Source organism: Anastrepha obliqua, unplaced genomic scaffold, assembly GCF_027943255.1.
Source record: "Anastrepha obliqua isolate idAnaObli1 unplaced genomic scaffold, idAnaObli1_1.0 ptg000009l, whole genome shotgun sequence".
Classification (NCBI taxonomy): Eukaryota; Metazoa; Arthropoda; class Insecta; order Diptera; family Tephritidae; genus Anastrepha; species Anastrepha obliqua.
Window position 1 is genome coordinate 3,568,413 of NW_026562178.1, and position 19,440 is coordinate 3,587,852.

General features: G+C 43.6%; 1 protein-coding gene across 2 annotated transcripts in view; it reads right to left on the reverse strand.

The window, feature by feature from the left end:
• The window catches only part of LOC129251242 (putative dual specificity tyrosine-phosphorylation-regulated kinase 3 homolog), a 169,594-nt gene extending 153,170 nt beyond the window's left edge, over positions 1-16,424 (reverse strand). For both annotated transcript variants that reach the window (XM_054890597.1, XM_054890595.1), the window contains exon 1: positions 16,268-16,424. The gene's annotated coding sequence lies outside the window, so the exon portion shown is untranslated. The remainder of the gene's footprint in view (positions 1-16,267) is intronic.
• Positions 16,425-19,440: the final 3,016 nt, after the last annotated feature.

Consider the following 19,440-nt stretch of genomic DNA (forward strand, 5'->3'; position numbering starts at 1 on the left):
ATCATGCGACATTACGCCTTTAGATTATTTTTTATGGGGCTATGTTAAAGCTCATGTCTATTCAGAGAAGCCTGCTTCAATTAACGCATTGGAAGACAACATTTAAGCATTTATATGTGAGATACCGGCCGAAACATTGGAATGAGTATGTCAAAACTTTACTAAGCGGATGGACCATTTGAAGCGAAGTCGCGGTCAACATTTGCATGAAATAATCTTCAAACATTAAATTATGTGGACTCTACTATCGATTTAAATAAAAATGTCATGCATTTTTCTGAATTTTACGTGTGTTTTTTTGAAAAACTTTCCTATAGCTCTTAAAAAATGGTGTAAGCAGCTCACAACGTCCGGGATTAGCCCACACATCCTCTGGGTAGCTTCCGAACACCCGTTCGGGAGTGAGCTAACGTGAGAAGGCGAAACATTTCAGGATAGCTGGTTGTGCGCTGGGTTTGGGACCCGCCACTTAAAAATTGGCTGGGTCATGTTGTCCGAATGGATACAAACGATCCGGCTCTGAAAGTATTCCATGCGGTACCTGCTGGTGGTAGCAGAGGAAGAAGAAGGCTTCCTCTGCGTTGGAACGATCAGGTGCACAAGGACTTCGCTTTACTTGGTGTGTCCAACTGGCGCCGGTTAGTACGAGAAAGAAAAGACTGGCGCGCTTTGTTAAACTCGGCCAAAATCGCATAAGTCGTTACAGCGCCAATTAAGAAGAAGATCACCAGTTCAAAACACATGGTTTTGAGAAAAACGCATTTACAGTTTTGCTATCGAGCGGCCGAGCGCCCTTTGTTAATTGTTGAATAACTCGAAAAGTATTTGTCGGATTCACTTAAAATTTTCACACAATATTTTTAATATATTATACTTTAAGAAAATGTAAAAACAAATCAAATTTGATAAAAATTCTGATTACCCCTAACCCCTTTTCCAAATTTGCAAAAAAAAAAAAACAACATCCTCCGAAGCATTGCTTCCTACGTTTCAAGAGCGCAAGACATACTATGAAGCTGACAAATGGACCTTGTGGTTTGAAAAACGTTTGTAAAACTTTTATATGAACCGAAAGTAAATTCGTTCTAAAATCAGTTCAAAACCCAACTCATTCGCCATCAGCAGAATACGAGATACGTTCATTGGCAAGAAGGCAATCTTACGCTTATTTTGGATACCACGTAGCATAGGAATTCCCGGGAACGAGATGGCAGAGTGCGGCCACATAAGCCTCCTCAGCAGCGGTTACAAAAGATCCCACATGTGAAAAGAGAGATATACCATCAGCCATGGCAGCCGGTTCTACGTTACCGGGATGACTCGGCTTTTCACGACCATGGGCTGACGGCCAAATAAACTAGCCCTGTCTAGTGAACCGTTAATCAACCCATCTCTTACGTTACAGGAGCAATTCTTTGCACCAATCTTGCTCAAAATACTTTTCCTCAGGGCTGGTATAGAATCCAACCCTGGGGCAGAGGTATTCTATTGCTGCGTATGCCATGAACGGTTCCATCCGAACTGACGAACGACAGTGCGCCACTTGCTTTCTTCTATTATGAGGTTCAGGGCGCCATCAACAAAACCAAAACATCTATTGGCCCTGACGGACTGAATCTGAAACACCTGGGTCCATTGGGAGTAGGATTTCTCACAAGGGGTTTCAACCTGTCCTTGTCCCACTATCCTGGACAAGTGGAAAGCAGGGAGAGTGGTCCCGCTACTGAAACCTGGGAGACCCGCCAATCAAGGGGAATCTTATCGGCCGATAACTCTCCTTCCCCCAGTAGTGAAGACACTTGAAGCTCTCCTACTCCCACTCTTCACGAAACACCTTGCCCCAGCCCCACGACAGCACTCACCGTCATAAGCGCCCAGATAAACCACGGGTCTGTGCGCCAAAGTGAACGTCTACCTCACCGACCTTTCTCGCGTTTTCACTGCGAGGAGTCTCCAACTATCCCCCAGTAAGCCCACGGCGACCCTCTTTACCCCCTGGATAACAGAGGTCAAACTGCAACTAAGGTAAAAGTCGATGACACACCAATTCGACAGTTTGCTCTCCTTCTCTGCGCACACAACCGCAATTGCCACTAAAGTCTAAAATCGCTTGCCGGCAGCACTTGGGGCAAAGACAAAGAATAGTTGCTATTGACATTTAAAGCAATTAGCCGACCGGTTCTAAACTACGCTGGGCCTCTCTGGTCGCCTGGAACCAGTGACACGCAGTGGATAAAGCCCCAGACTTGCCATTCGGACAGCGACGGGTTGCCTTTGGATGTGCCCTCTTTAACACCTTTACAATGAGGCGCAAGTGCTCCCTGTAATGGAGCACAATAAACTAGGGCGCTACCGAAGGTTTCACCCTTGCAGACACCTACTTGAGCCAGAGCCGCCTCCCAGGCACGTCAGGAGACACCTCCTCAATTACGCCGACGAAATTCAGGACAAAACTAAGAAACATTTACTGGACCAGACAGTGTTTAGACAGCCAATTAACGACAACGACATCCATCGGGAGACGGTTACCACCTTTTTAAGCTTCCGAACCCCAAATGCTGTAGAGTCCAACCACCACCTACAGAATATGAAGAGCTCAGCTTTCCCGAGAGTCCTGCGTAACACTGGCCCAAGTATGTTCTGGATATTGTAGCACGTTAAACTCCTACTTATCCAGAATTGACCCCGACACCCCTCTCCCTCTGGACCCAACCTGTCGAAACAGTACCAATACCTGCTGGTTCGGCCCCGCACTAGGATGGAAGCAGAAGAGTTGTGGGTCGTTGGGGAAGTTGTGTTGCGCATGAGGGCTCCTTACCGTTGAGCTGTTCTAAGTGGCGGTAGTTTGAAGTGCCGGCACTGAGGACCTATCGCCGTTGAAGCAGGGGCCGCCTGATGGTGGGAGCAACACGTGGCCATATACCTTGTGGACCACTCCCTATGAGTCGTAAGGCCTGAACTGGTCTTAAGATCCCACCACCCGTTGCACTTATTGCACCTAACCGAGGTGGAGTTCGGGTGGAGCCGTTTGTGGCAGATGCAGCAGTAAAATACCTCTGGTCTAGGGTTGGGTTCAACGCCAACCCTGAAAAGAAGTATTCAGAGCAAACGTGCTGCAAGGGATTGCTCCTGTGACGCGAGATTGGGGGTGGGATACAGTACACTACACAGGGCTGGCTTACTGGGGCGGCAGCCCTTGCTCGGGAAAAACCCGAGTCATTCCGGTAACGTAGAACCGGCTGCCATGGGAATGAGGTTGCGTCTCGTCCAATGGTGGGGATAAGTTGCGAATTTTTAATGATATAATGACAAGGAGTACTGCCTTGACATTGCCAAAAAGCGCGATGAAATTTGGATCTGTTGACCCAGAAAATACTAATAAATTAAAATACAAGCTATATCAGGATGACGACCCCAAACACTAGTCGTTGCTTGTGGGCCCGGGCGCTTCCACGCTGTCTCGCTCTCGAGGTAAGCGGAGAAGGACGGTGCTACGACCCCCTAAGGTACGAGTAAGGGAGAAGGCTGCTGGCCCACGACCTGTTGCTGTGATTGGTAAACTGGGGCCTGACCATCAGCTGACGGATGTAGAAATCAACTACTGCAAAAGTCGACTGTTGCGTCAGGTTATTGCCTCCGGTCCTGAGGCCAACGCGAAGAGCTATGAGACAAAGGACGGCACCATAAAGGTGACGTGCACGTCTCTGGCCAACTTCGAGTGAATCAGGACAGTGGTCAATAACGTGCCCCCCCATGGGGACCACTCGCTTCGCAGTCTACAGCGAGCAGAGTGTACCCATCAGGAAGGCCATCTGCTGGATTCCGGATCCAGACCTGTCCCACGACAGTCGGTTCTACGTCACCCATACATATATGGGGAATGATTATGCAGCTGCAACAACAACAACGGCGGATGTCCTATCCTGTCAACGTGCTCAGAATCCGGGCATCAGCACGAGGCTTTGGCGAGTCCTCTCGTACACCAAGAGCAAAAACCGGGAAGGAAAGGAAGGGGCTGCTCTTGTGGTGCGAGTGGAAGAGGCCAGTGTTGATGTCATCGGCTCTCGGTACGGGAACCGTCTGAGTCTCTTCTTTAGGACTGTGACTTTCCATGTCTATCCTAAATGAGTGGCTCGGACGTTTCCTGTACCTACTGTCCACGGTGACGCAGACTAACTTGCAGCATTCCAAAGTCGCTACTACACTACTAAGTAGAAGGCTTACCCTGCTGCACACATTACCCCACATAACAATAGTGCAAGAGCTCTAGGTCTTTAGGGGCCGCCTCTGTGGCTTAAGCGCGTTGAAAGCGGCCACGTTGATATAAGACAGGAGTTCGAGTAGACCTAGGACCGGTCTTAAAGTATCATCCCATCTCACTGTGACGGGTCTTGACCAATTTTGTTGCCAAGACCTGGTAGCGGCTGAGGTGTGTTACAGAGGTTGACGCGGATGGTCGAAGTTTGTGATTGCATCTGCTTATTTTTCTTACGATGCTCTGCTCACCACCCGGGAAGGCCACTAGTCTCGTGGGGTTCTGTGAGCGGCGCAATCTGGGCCTCATCCTATGTTGCGATGCTAATGCCCAGCATACAATCTGGGGCAGCAGCAAGTGCAATGGACGGAGCTAACGACTATTCGAACTTATCGCGTCCTCTTGCCTAGACATTAGGGGTGGGACTATTCGAATAAAAATTATTCGAATAATAAAATCTTTTATTCGAGAGGTATTCGTAATTCGAATAATATTTATTCGAATTTTTTATTCGTTTATTCGAATAATGCTATTCGAATACCTTACTATTCGAATACCTTACTATTCGAATACCTTACTATTCGAATACATAACTATTCGAATACTTCACTATTCGAATATTTTTGGTAAATATTTATTTAGATTAGCGTACTACTAATCGGTTTATGTACAAGTGCATGCACCATGAGAAGGGCCAATGTAATTTTTTTATTTTTAAAAGCATTTTCTCCCTGATGTTAATGAATATATAGTGAGGTATTCGAATAGTAAGGTATTCGAATAGTAAGGTATTCGAATAGTGAGGTATTCGAATAGTAAACTATTCGAATAGTGAGGTATTCGAATAGTAAGGTATTCGAATAATGAACTATTCGAATTATTTGAAACGAATAGTATTATTCGTTTTATTCGAATAATGTTTATTCGAATATTATTCGAAAATAATCCCACCCCTACTAGACATACATAACAAGGGCTCACAGCCAACGTTTGTTACAGCTAGAAGGCAGGAGGTGATTGTTTTCACCCTATCAAACTCAAAACTTGAGTGGTCAATCAAGAACTGGAGAGTCCTTGCCCAAGATTCGTGCTCGGACCACAGGTTCATTGAGTTTCACGAGGAGGCACAAATGCCATTGCACTCTAGAAAATCCAGAAGAACAGACTGGCAGAAGTTTAGGGGGGCGTTGCGGGCAGTGCTGAGAAACCCTAACTGAATGTTTTGAGTCAGCCTGTCCAATTCGACCTCTCCCTAACCGGACTCCCGTTCCTTGGTGGAATCGAGAGTTCCAGATGTTGAGGCGTGAGTCGAGAAAACTTCTAAACCGGGCCCTCAAGACTAACCTTACCGAGGACTGGGAACGATACCGTGATGTTCAGAAGAACTATAAGAGGCTTATTCGGAAACCGAAAAGAGCCTAAAATAGGGAGTTCTGCAGCGGTATTGAATCTCTGAGTGAAATTGGTTAGGATCCTGAAAAGGGACCCAACTGCAAAGCTGGGGTCACTTAGGAAATCTGATGGCTCCTTCACGGAGCGGCAAAGTGAGACACTCAGCTTGCTGATGGAATCTCACTTTCCTGGTAATCAGATAAGCGTCAGCCGGCAACAGCCCTTATTGATAGAGGCAGTTGTCAGCTGTTACACCTTCTCGGCATGACTGGTTCGTTGCCAGATCTGTGGTGAATAAGGCCGCCATTCGATTTGCCATCAAATCTTTTGGCGGCTACAAGTCGCCCGGACCATATGGCATACATCCTGCCATGGTGAAGGAAGGTGCAGAGTCCGTGACAGCAGCCCTAAAGAAAATCTTCTCGGCATGCCTGGCACTGGCCTACATACCACGCTCTTGGGGATGGTGAGGGTCGCTTTCATCCCAAAAGTTGGAAGAGACAACTACGCCAGCCCCAAAAGCTTTAGACCCATCAGCATGCCCTCTTTCATGATGGAAAGTCTCAAACGACTGGTGGAATTACGCATACGCCAGAAGTCGCTGAAGGCTCACCCTCTGTCTACATTTCAGCATGCCTATCAAAGTGGAAAATCCTGCGACTCGGCACTGCAAAATCGTGTTGCCAGGGTAGAGCTGGCCATCGCTATGGGCATCTTTTTAGACATAGAGGATGCGTTTGATAATGCCACTTCGACTGTATGTGTAGCTCTGCTAGTAGGCACGGCGTAGACCGGGTGCAAGTAAATTGGATTCGTTCGATGCTGGCGCAAAGAGTCGTTTCGAGGCGGGCAGAGGAGCATCTGCTGGTGTCATCCGGGGTTAATAGAGGCTGCCTCTAAGGCGGTGTGCTGTCCCCATTGCTCTGCACTTTGCTCATGGAATGCATGCATCTGTGTTTCAAGCGGAGGTGTATGCAGTTCAAGAAGCGATGAACTTTGTTGTGGAAAACCGATGGAAAGGCAGAACTATATGTGTCTGCAGCGACAGCCAAGCTGCGCTTATGGCCTTAGACAGCCCCCCAAACCACATCAGGGGTAGTGAAGTCCTGTAAATCCAGGATGAACTAGGTCGGTTGACATAATAACCTGATGCTAACATGGGTCACTGAACACGTGGGTATCGCGGGTAACGAAACCTCTGACTCCTTAGCTAAGTTGGGCTCTGAGGTCAACTTCTTTGGCCCGCTTTGCCACTCCCTTCTGCGGCCATCACAGCCACGGTTAGCAAATGGGTAACTACCACCCACAAGCGAGCTTGGCAGGCTGAGAGAGGCTGCAGATGGACTAAACTGATGTTACCTGTCATGTCCGATCGACTGCCGCAAGCCCTTTTGTCGTTAAGCAGAGAGGAGTGCAAACGACTGGTTGGACTAATGTCGCGCCACTTTCTGTGGGCGAAGCACATGGAAAGGTTGGGCATCTCAGACAGTGTACTCTACTCAGCTTGTGAAGAGGTGGATAAGACGGCGGACCACTTCCTGTGCGTCTGCCCCGCCTCCGCTCGAATCAGGCTTGAGGTCTTTGGCACTGATGTGTTAAGAAGCGACCATCTTGACTCCTTGGCACCGCAAGATCTACTCAGATTTCTTCGGCGATCAATAGAGAATTTGTGGGTTTTTTAAAGAAGAAAGTGAGCAAACAAAACCCATCCAATAGAACAGCTCTCTTAAGTGCTATTCAGGTTGAATGGCACAAAATACCAGAGACTTACGACTTGAAAAACTTTATTCATTTCATGCAATGTGTGCCAGAAACGTACGATTATAACACGCGTTTATTTGCGTTTAAAATAAAAGTACTGTTAGCTAGCTTCAGTTTTGCGGCTAGGACTCCTTGCGCTGCCGCCCTCACTTGCTTTGAGAGAAACATGGTATTACGAATTTTCCAATGAAATACACAGGAGATGTTGATTTCGTGCTTATTTTGCTAAAACTAGAACCAACACTATTCAGTTCATAATAGTTTTTAAGTTATTTGATGATAAAATTTGTATTTTACCTTCACCAAATTTTGATACAATAAGTGCACTTATCACATTTATTTTAATAATTATTCAAACTATAATACATTAACCCACATACACGTTTCTAACACTTTTTATTTATATATACCATAAATTAACAATTTAAATTGCATTTATAACTTGCAAACTCTTGACGCGCCAGCTAAATTAACAATAACTGAAAAGCATGGCTGAATGGAGTGCTGCCAGAAGCAAACAAAAAGAAAATGGAATGCGATTGAAAACGAAGCAACATAGGAACATAATTTCCCCATACTCTTTTTTTGTTAGAATAATGAGGGAATGGGGGTTTACAACCTCTAAGGTGTATATATTGAGCTCATATATATATTTAAATACAATATCGGTATGATTTTCGAAATACAGTTCAGCTACACGTAAAACTCCTGTGTGCAGCGGAGACGGTGTTGGACTATTAAGGGTTATTTTTTTTGAAGTGCGGCCGAAGGCCGCCTACGCAGAAAAAGGTTTTACGCAAAATTTTTTAATTATTGTTTTTTATATATGGATATTTAATATTTATTTATTTATTTATTTATTATTAAAGTCAAAACATACAACCATAGGTTATTTTTACATTGATTGACCTTAAGAATAGTTTACATAAAAGGATTAACAGTAAAATCAAAATTAAAATTAGAATTAAAATTACAGATAGTAGTAAAGAAGTATAAGTTGGAGAAAGCATTAGAAGGAAAGTAAGGTAAAAAAATAGTAGTAGCAGGAGTAGGGATTAATGGGAAGATATTTAAAGTACATTCAGCAATTTTCGGCAAGATAGCGAAGCAATTTATTTTTGAAACACGAGCTTTCTTTTATACGTTTAATTTTGTAAGGTAAGGTATTCCAAAGACGGACAGAGAACACAAAGTATTGACGTTCAGTCACCAAACAACTGTATTTCATCGGGACTACATTCCCATGGCAGCCGGTTCTACGTTACCGGAATGACTCGGGTTTTTCCCGACCAAGGGCTGCCGCCCCAGTACACTAGCCCTGTCTAGTGTACCGTATATCAACCAAACCCTTACGTCACAGGAGCAAACTCTCGCAGCAAACCTGCTCCAAATACTTCTCCTCAGGGCTGGAGTTGAATCCAACCCTGGGCCAGAAGTATTCTACTGCTGCGTCTGCCATCAACGGCTCCACCCGAACTCCACCTCGGTTAGGTGCAATAAGTGCAACGGGTGGAGCCACCTTAAGACCTGCTCAGGCCTTAAGTCGCACAGGGAGTGGACCACACGGTATGTGGCCACGTGTTGCTCCCGCCAACAAGCGTCTGATGCCTCCACGGCTAGCACACCCCCTGATAGGCCGGCAATACCAACCGCCACCACAACCCACACCTCCACGGTGAGGAGCCTATCGGAGCAACACAACTCCCCTTCAACCCCTCCCCTCCCTTCCAGCTCCAACCCCAGTGCGGGGACAAACCAGCAGCTCCTGGTCCCCCGCACAGTCTGTTCCGTGTGTCAGGTCGTAATACCTCGGAATCTGGTAACAGTCCAATGCAATTCCTGCAATGGCTGGTGCCATTTTCGGAGATGTTCCGGCCTGCGCACCACCCGTGAGTGGACAACTGCCTACGTTGCCCCCTGCTGCAGAGCTCTGCACCCACAACCGCCCTCGGAGGCGCGGCCGCCCACCACCATCAGGCCGCAACAGCCACAGTGGATTGCGCAGCAGGCCCAACGCAGACAACACCACGCGTCCCTCACCCCCCGGATTACACTGACCTCACCGAGAAGCTTCAAGCTTCTCCAGCTTAACTGCAACGGACTTACGAGTAAGGTCGACGAGATAGTCGACTTTATGAGCCGGCACAGTATCAAGATAGCTGCGGTCCAAGAAACAAAGTTGCACGCTAGGTCATCTCTGATCACCAGGGATGGCTACAACGTGCACAGACGTGATCGCGAGCGAGACAATGGTGGTGGCCTAGCGTTTATAGTCCACCACACTGTGCAGTATCGTCTTATCGATGAAGGAATCGACCACAGGGACAGCACCTTAGAATGTCAAGGCATAGCTGTCCGGTCAGGCGATTCCGAGCTCGAAATATTTAATATATATATACCCCCTGTCACCTGCTGCCCGGCTGGATATCACCCTGATATAGGTGCGCTCCTCAGAGGTGAAAACCGATTGGTTGTAGGTGACTTCAATGCGCACCACGATCTTTGGCATTCAAGCCTGCCAAACGATCGTAGGGGACAACAACTGGCAGAGCAGATAGACCACTCGACATTCAGCACAGTAAACGACGACGCCCCCACCAGGGTAGTGGGCAATTGCAGCAGCTCGCCTGACCTAACAATTGCTAGCGCTGGTCTGATAAATAGCATAACGTGGCGACCTATGCTATCGCTTGCATCAGACCACTTGCCCATTATCGTCTCGATCGAGAGACCTGCCGACTTCGTTTCCGCGAATCACCGGTCCTATTTTAACTTTAAAAAAGCTAATTGGGCCGGCTTCACGGAATTCACCGAGGACACCTTCGCCGCTCTTCCCATCCCCACTGATGTGCGCGTTGGCGAACGCGCATTCCGCAAGGTGCTCACAGCTGCTGCGGCTCGCTTCATCCCAGCTGGATGTTATAAGGACATACGTCCTCATTTCCCAGCAGAAGCAGCCAGTTTAGCAACCGAGCGTGACCACCTACGCCAGGCCGATCCCGGGGATCCCCGCATAAGGGATCTTAATTTGGAGATCCGGCAACTGGTAAATCAACATAAGCGGTCTAAAGGAGTTGAGCACCTGAAGACTTGTAACCTCACCTCCGGAGTGGGTAAGCTCTGGTCCACCGTTAGGTCCCTGTCGAACCCGACGAAACACAACGACAAGGTGGCAATCACCTTCAACGGTTGTACTTCGTCGGACCCGAAGCGATGCGCGAGCTATTTTAGCCGGCTGTTTACACTGCATCCTCCGGGCGACAGAACCAATCGTCGTGTTACCAGAAGGCTGCACAAACTGACGAACGACAGTGCGCCACTTACCTTCTCCGGTGATGAGGTTCAGGGGGCCATCAACAAAACGAAAACATCGAAAGCCATTGGCCCTGACGGACTCAACGCGCTGATGCTGAAGCATCTGGGACCCCTGGGAGTAGGATATCTCACAAGGGTCTTCAATCTGTCTCTGGCCACTCTCATCATCCCTGACAAGTGGAAAGCAGGGAGAGTGGTCCCACTATTGAAACCCGGGAAACCCGCCAACCAAGGGGAGTCTTATCGGCCGATAACTCTCCTTTCCCCAGTAGTGAAGACACTTGAGGCCCTCCTACTCCCACTCTTCACGACACACCTGGCCCCAGCCCCACATCAGCACGGATTCCGACGAGTGCACAGCACCACCACGGCACTCACCGCCATAAACGCCCAGATAAATCGCGGGCTTAACCAAAACCGCCCCTGCGAGAGGACTGTCCTAGTAGCGTTGGACCTAAAGAAGGCTTTCGATACAGTCAGCCATTCCACGCTACTAGATGATATTTATCAGTCGACACTCCCGCCAGGGCTGAAGAGGTGGTCCGCAAACTACCTGAGCGGTCGGCACTCGTCAGTGATTTTTCGAGATCAAATGTCAAAGCAGAGGAAGATTAAGCAAGGCGTACCGCAGGGTGGTGTCCTTTCACCCTTGCTTTTTAACTTCTACATCTCGAAGCTCCCCCAACCACCAGCGGGAGTTTCCCTGATCTCATACGCTGACGATTGCACGATAATGGCGTCGGGCAATGACATCGATGGCCTGTGTTCCAAAGTGAACAACTACCTCACCGACCTTTCTCGCTTTTTCACTGCGAGGAATCTACAACTTTCCCCCACCAAGTCCACGGCGACCCTTTTCACCACCTGGACAAAGGAGGTCAAGCTGTCCCTTAAGGTAAAAGTCGATGACACACCAATTCCGACTGTGAATAACCCCAAAATTTTGGGTGTAACCTTCGACAGCTTGCTCTCCTTCTCTGCGCATACAACCGCAATTGCCACTAAGGTCCAAAATCGCAACAAGGTCCTCAAATCGCTGGCCGGCAGCACTTGGGGCAAGGACAAAGAACTGTTGCTTTCGACATTTAAGGCAATTGGCCGGCCGGTTCTAAACTATGCTGCGCCTGTCTGGTCGCCTGGTACTAGTGATTCGCAGTGGACAAAGCTGCAGACATGTCAGAATACCGCCATTCGGACAGCGACCGGGTGCCTCCTGATGTCGCCCATACAACACCTGCACAACGAGGCACAAATGCTCCCAGTTGCGGAGCACAACAAATTGCTCAGCAAGCAGTTCCTGCTGGGGTGCTACCGCAGGTTTCACCCCTGCAGACACCTGCTTGAGCCCGAGCCGCCTCCCAGACACGCCAGGAGACATCTCCTCGACTACGCTGACGAACTCCAGGACAAAACTAACCGAGACCTACTGGACAGGACAGTATTCAGACAGTCAATAAACGACATTCACCGGGAGACCGTTACCACCTTCATGAACTCCCGTCCTGTGAATGCCGTAATCGGAGTCCAACCACCACCCATTGCAGATGAAGAGCTCCAGCTTCCCCGTGAGACTCGTGTAACATTGGCACAATTACGTTCTGGATATTGTAGCAGGTTAAACTCCTACCTATCCAGAATTGACCCCGACATACCAAACACATGTCCGGCATGTGAAGGGACCCCGCACGACACTAACCACCTCTTCACATGCCCCCTCAATCAGACTCATCTAACCCCCCTCTCCCCCTGGACCCAACCTGTCGAAACAGCATGTTTCCTGGGCCTACCCCTAGATGAGCTAGACGAAGATGACAGATGATATACCTACACTGACAGGGCTAACTACGCTGTTAAAAACAACAACAACACATCGGGACTAAGTTTAACGAACGGCAGGACTTTGAAGGCATAAGTCGATCTTTGAGGTATCTGGGTTTCTGAGTGTTTATAATCTTGTGGAGTAAAACTAAACATTTAAACCTAAGCAAGTCGTTAAAGGATACGGAAGCAATTTTTTTCGCAAATACTGAAATATGGTCATAACGTTTTTTACAGTACACGTATCTAGTAATGTTGTTATACAAAACATTAAGCTTACTACGACACACACTATCACAAGGAGTATATAACTCGCAACCATACAGTAACGTTGGTAACAAATACGTTTTAGCTAGTAGCAGTCGAGTGTTTACTGGTGTAAAATATTGGGTTGTCCATAAATTTCGGAGCATACCATAAACTTTGCCTATGACAGTAAAAATGTGGTTGCTCCATGTCAAAGTTCTATTAAATGTAACCCCTAGATTTTTAACATTGTCCACATATTTAATCGCAGCGCCATTTAGTTTGACTTGTGTATAGCCATCGAGCTTGATATATTTTTTGTAAATAACGATGCATTGGGACTTATCAGGATTGAGAATTAACCCATTTTCAGAAGCCCACTTGCTTGTGAGGCTCAAGTCAGAATTCATATAACTTATGCAAATGTCAATGCAGCTAATGGGACAACTAACATATAATTGAACGTCATCAGCATATACATGGACATCACTATATTTAATCACACCGAACAAATCGTTAATGTACAAGACAAATAAAAGAGGGCCAAGGATAGAGCCTTGAGGTACACCTCTGGTTACAGGGAAAAAGTTTGACATGGTATTATCAATACATACGGTTTGTAATCGGTCACTAAGATACGTTTCTATAAGAGTCAAGGCCGACGTTGAAAAGCTAAATAAGTTTTTAAGCTTCAGAATTAAGAGCTTATGGTCTACGGAGTCAAATGCCTTTGAATGGTCAAGTAGAGTTAGAAAGGTCACATGCTTTTTGTCAATGTTAAGCCTTATGTCATCAGACACTTTTAGGAGTGCTGTGGTGCAGCTCCTACTACATCTAAACCCCGACTGCAATGTGTTCACCAAGGCGTTGCTATTCAAAAACGTGTTTATTTGGCGATGCATAATACGCTCAAGAACTTTGGATAAGAACGGCAGTATTGCAATCGGGCGGTAGTCTCCATTCGCTTTCTTAATAGGTATGATTTTGGCTTTCTTCCAAGAGTTGGGAAAGATTGACGTGGTTAAGACGGTATTCAGAGCATAGGTAAGATATTTTAAGATCTTTGGTAACAGGCATTTTATAAATTTTGGATGAATTCCATCCAGACCGGCCGCATTCGACTTGACACTAAGTATGGACTGTACTACCTCACAATCATCGACACATTCAAAACAAAAACTGGACATCACAACGTTAAGATTAGAATTGTAATTGTCATAACATATATTATTAACAGAGCCGGGCAAGCACACAAAATTCTCATTTAGTACATTTACATTAACATCACATAAATCTAGCATAGGTTTATTTTTGTTCCCAATCCCGATCGCACGAATTTTGTTCCACGTCTGCTTCGAACCCACTGCAGTACTAAACTGCTGCTCATAGTATTTTAGTTTACTCAATCTAATTGATTTGTTAACATCTCGTCTGCAAGCCTTAAAGATGTTATAAGTTTCCGAGGTTCTGAAGCTCTTCCATTTGCGATACGCTTTGTTGCGTTTGCAAATCAAGTGTTTAATATGGTTGCTGAACCATGGCCGGTTTTTATCAATTACTGGTTTGTGTATAAATCGTACGAAGCGGTGAAAGAGCGAGCTAATGTTTTCTTCAATGAAGCTAATTTGCTCATTACTAGATATTAAGTTATGAATACATTCCCAGTCAATTTCCTCCACAGCCCCTTCAAGAAGCTCATAATCTATGCGTAGAAAATCACGGTATGAATAGTATTTAGTGTCATGGGTCAGTTGGAAGTTAAATGTCATAATATATAAAAAAAAATATATATGCGGCGCTATTTTTTTCTTTTTTTAATATATATATGTATATATATACATATATCATATATTCATAACATAGTGAAAATTTGGAATTAAAAATCGAGCGATTTTTTATTCCAAATTTTCGCCTGCGCCGCTATTTTTTTTTTATAAAATGTATATCCAATATTAATATATGATATTTTTTGAAATACAACATATATATGTATGAAATATTAATAAATAACTTTCTTTTTGTTTGAATACAAATCAAAATACACCCACCAAGTACAAATCTGTAAACTCAAAATGCATACAATGAAACATACTTTACTGAAAATCAAGCATTAATATATATATGTATATATATATATATATATATATATATCCATAAATATACCTATATATACGAGTATATATATATATATATATATATATATATATATGAATAGATATAATATAGAAATAATTTGTAAAATTTTGTATTTTTATTCCTTTATTATCTTCTAAAATTGTTTATTTATACGATGTCTGGCAACACTTCGGCTTGCTGAAATAACCAAAATAGGATTCTTGGTCAATTTTACAAATTTTGAAATCAAATAACTTAAAAACTATAAGCCGCCGACAAGCGAGGCTTTCACTTTTAGAAAGTAGAATACCCCCCCTACCACCCCCCTTATAACCCTTTTTTTAAAACTCATGGGGCAGGTCATGGATATTTTCCCTTTAATTCATGGGCAACCAGATGGAAATTTTCCCAAACCATCTTATTTCACTATTACCCTTTTATAATACTAAATAATACAATAAAAAACTTTTCCAGAAAAGAAATATATGGCGAAATGGTCTTTATACAAATACTATGTACAAAGATTAAGCTTAAGTCAGACTTATTTTTCCATTCGTTTGTGATGAAACGAAAATGGGAAAAATTACCTATATTTTACCGAAGGTAGGAGGAAAGGGAATAGTGAAAAGCTCCCGGAAGGTTTCTATTCAGAATCGAGCCGATTATGAACTAGGGAATTGGAAAGGGAATATATTTTTAATAGTGGCCCATCTAGCACATTTTTATATGCATGTAAGTTAGATTAAATCATTACTTAGAATATTAGGGTGCTTTTGAAAAGGCCAAGTTTTTAACTGAGCGTTCTGGTATTGGTTGGCATCCACACTTTGCCAGTCAAACATTGATAGCCTCTGAAATCACATAATTGTCTTACAGCGCCCACACTTCTATGTATATACTATTATCAATTTATTATTTGGTAAAAGTTGCACAATTCGTTAAACCAAACTATTCACATACCAAATGAAGTTGGAATATACTAAATTTTATAGTAAATAATTGTCTCTATAATTTTGCACTAAAATATTCTTCATAGTTCCTTAATCATATTCAAAATGGCACATGGTAAAGATTAAGTAAACTTTGCATGTAAACATGGGTGAGCTCCAAAATGTTTTAATATAACGCGTTAAGATTTTTTTTGTATACACCTCCAGATTTCGATGCCATGCTAAGTTCATGGTATCGCATATTAGATATATGGATATACTATTATTTATAGATATAATGGTTTGACCCTTTAATATAATATAATCTTTTCGTGCAACTCGCTCCATATGTAAACGTAAATATCGAAGTACTATATAAAACACACCCGGAAAGTGAACTACATCAAAAGGCAGTTCGATGCTTTAAAAAACTCACCGTAAAAAACTGACATTTGTAGATAGATTTATTTTTACCAATTACATTTACATTCTTTTTTTATATTTAAAATCGCGGCCAAAAAGTTATTTCAATTTTTTTCATATCTAACCAAAACAAAAAACATATTAGTTCAACCTATTTTACTTAGCATATCAAAAACGGCACCTTTTTTATTAATAATTGTTGTTTTCTGGTGCGTAACATTACAAGGTGTTTACATTAAGTGATTATAAAGGCAATTTTTTGTTGCAAGAAGTCTCGCCTAGTGTAAATGGGCTTTCAACATAGTTAGTGGTCAGGAAACTTTGAGTCATTCAACTTGTTCTCCCAGCAATCCTGAGTTTCTTTGTACCATATGTGCGTCCATCGGCAAAACAAAATTGTAGCAAGTGACTTCGTTTACAATTGAAAACAGTATATAATACAATGTGTTACTATTTTCCTGTTATCTCCATTTAATTTGCTAAAACGGCTGTTTCCATGAAAGGCTGTTTAACAAAAAATCGCCTAGTGTAAACAACTTTTTCAAATTCCATTTGGCTTCAACCTTTTCTCAATTAATCGCCTGTACAATAATATGCCACGAAAGGCAATCACGGCACTATACAGAAATGTTAGCGAAATAGATTGCGCCTTCTAAATACGCTGTGTCGTAAGAGTCCAAATGATAAAACTTTATTATCAAAATGAGTGTTCATTAACGCAAACGGTTTTCAATTGGCGCGGGTCGATTTGGGCGCCCTGTGGCAGCCATTTTGTTTTGGTGACATCTGTCAAGTCTTTTGTTTATTATTCCCGCCGACGATGGCAGCAATCCAGATCCCCACCTGATAAAATAACTTTAAATAAAATAACAAAAGAACTCTCTAAAAAGATAAAGGCTTTTAAAAACCGCTGTCATAGTGACTACCTAAAAAGGCTGACAAATGAACACAGCACCGATTACTCACTTTGGAAACCAATTTAGAGAAAGCTACTACCTTCTCTGAATACCTTGAAAATATCTTCAAGCCATACGACGTATCAAGAGCGGCTGAAATGGAATCATGTTACCTCAACAATCACGACGAAATTCCTCCAGTAATGGATTCTGAATTATATGAGGAAATAAAAAAAATAAAATCCAAAAAGGCACCTGGCTTTGATCTCATCACCGGGGAAATCCTAAAACAACTCCGACCAATTACTCTAATTAAATTAACCAAAATTATGAATGCTATCTTCAGATTGAAACACATCCCTATATACTGGAAAACTGCCGAGGTCATCATGGTCAACAAGCCAGGAAAGCCAGCACACGACGTCTCATCATATCGGCCTATATCCCTCCTACCCATTTTGTCAAAACTACTGGAAAAACTACTTGCCAGACGCTTTAACAATATTATTGAGCAGAGGAATCTGATACCAGCGCATCAATTTGCCTTTCGCCCAAAACATTCGACAATCGATCAAGTTCACAGGCTAACCCAAGTTATAGAAAATGCCTTCGAAAAGAAAAAAGTGTTCTCGGCTGTCTTCCTAGATGTATCTAAGGCTTTCGATAAGGTATGTCACGATGGCCTTCTCAACAAAATAAGAGAGCTTTTACCAATTCAATATTATAACATTTTAAAATCCTATCTATCCGATCGTTTCTTTAAAATTATATACGATGACACGTATTCTGACCTGAAAGAAATTAAAGCTGGTGTCCCACAGGGTAGCGTTCTGGGGCCCATCCTTTATCTAGTTTTCACATCCGATTTGCCTACCAATCAGAACTGCGTCATAGCAACGTTTGCAGATGACATCGCTATCCTGTCAGTTGGAAATACACAAATTGAGTCAACTGCAAATCTTCAAAAACATTTAAACAGAATATATGAGTGGACAGTTACTTGGCGTGTAAAACTAAATGAAACCAAATCCGTTCATATTAATTTTACGTACAATAAAATAAGATATCTTCCACTATATATAAATGGAGTGCAAGTCCCGTATCATAACACGGCTAAATACCTGGGTATGACTCTTGACACTAAACTGAGATGGAGTTCTCTAAAGAAGAAAAGAGAAGAACTCGATATTAAATTCAGAAACATGTATTGGCTTATGGGTAAAAGATCTGCTTTATCCATGTACAATAAAGTACTTCTCTACAAGCAAATATTAAAACCAATTCGGACGTATGGGATACAACTATGGGGTTGCTCAAGCTCCAGCAACATACTTCAAATCCAAAGGTTCCAGAATAAAATTTTGCGATGCGCTACTAACGCGCCCTGGTATGTACGCATCAGCGATCTCGAACGCGATCTCGGCATAGAACCAGTTGCCGTCGTAATTAAAAAAAAGCCCTATCTCATATAAATAGGCTATCTCCTCATGTCAATAGCGAAGCCTCAGCCCTCACTGACCAACATAAATGGTTTGAAAGGCTGAAACGCAAAAAGCCGCACCACCTCGTGCAGTAATCAACTCCTTTGCAAGTTTTGTGCAAAGCACCATCATATTAATTGTATTATACAAAAACCGAAGAAAATTGTTCGTTAGTTTATTTTTGTTAAAAATGTAAAGATTTATCAAAATGAGTGTTCATTAACGCAAACGTTGCGCGCATTGCGACCATTTTTCGGTAGACGTGGTGCCCCCCTAATTTCTTATCCCCATATTGAACCATATGGCCTAGACGACATGTAGTTCCAGCAGGACGGCGCTACGTGTCACACAGCAAGCGCCATTTTATTCCATTTCAACATCTACCCGCCCTTATTGAAAAACCCTTTAGAAGCAAAGAAAAGGAAGGGGAGTTACTTGTTTCTGAGAAGAAGGAGTATGCGAAAGCAATAGAAACAACCCAACACACGAAATTATAGGCACACACACATACTTTCTTGCCACGGCGTCTTGCGCATAAAAACGCAATCAAACTGCATTTGCAGGCTTTATATTAATTTTTGCTTTCACCATTTAACACGCGGCACTTCGGCTTTCATTGGCTTGATTAGTTTAAATCTTACAAATCGCAATATTACCAAGCCGTTCACCGAATTTTCACAAACATGAAATATCTCCTGCTATTGTTTGTTTTGTACTGGGGAGGGACGTGACGTCAGACTTTTCAAAATCAGGAAAAATAAAGTAGCTTGTTTTGACTTTCGCCGCCTACGGTACTCAATTCGCCTTGT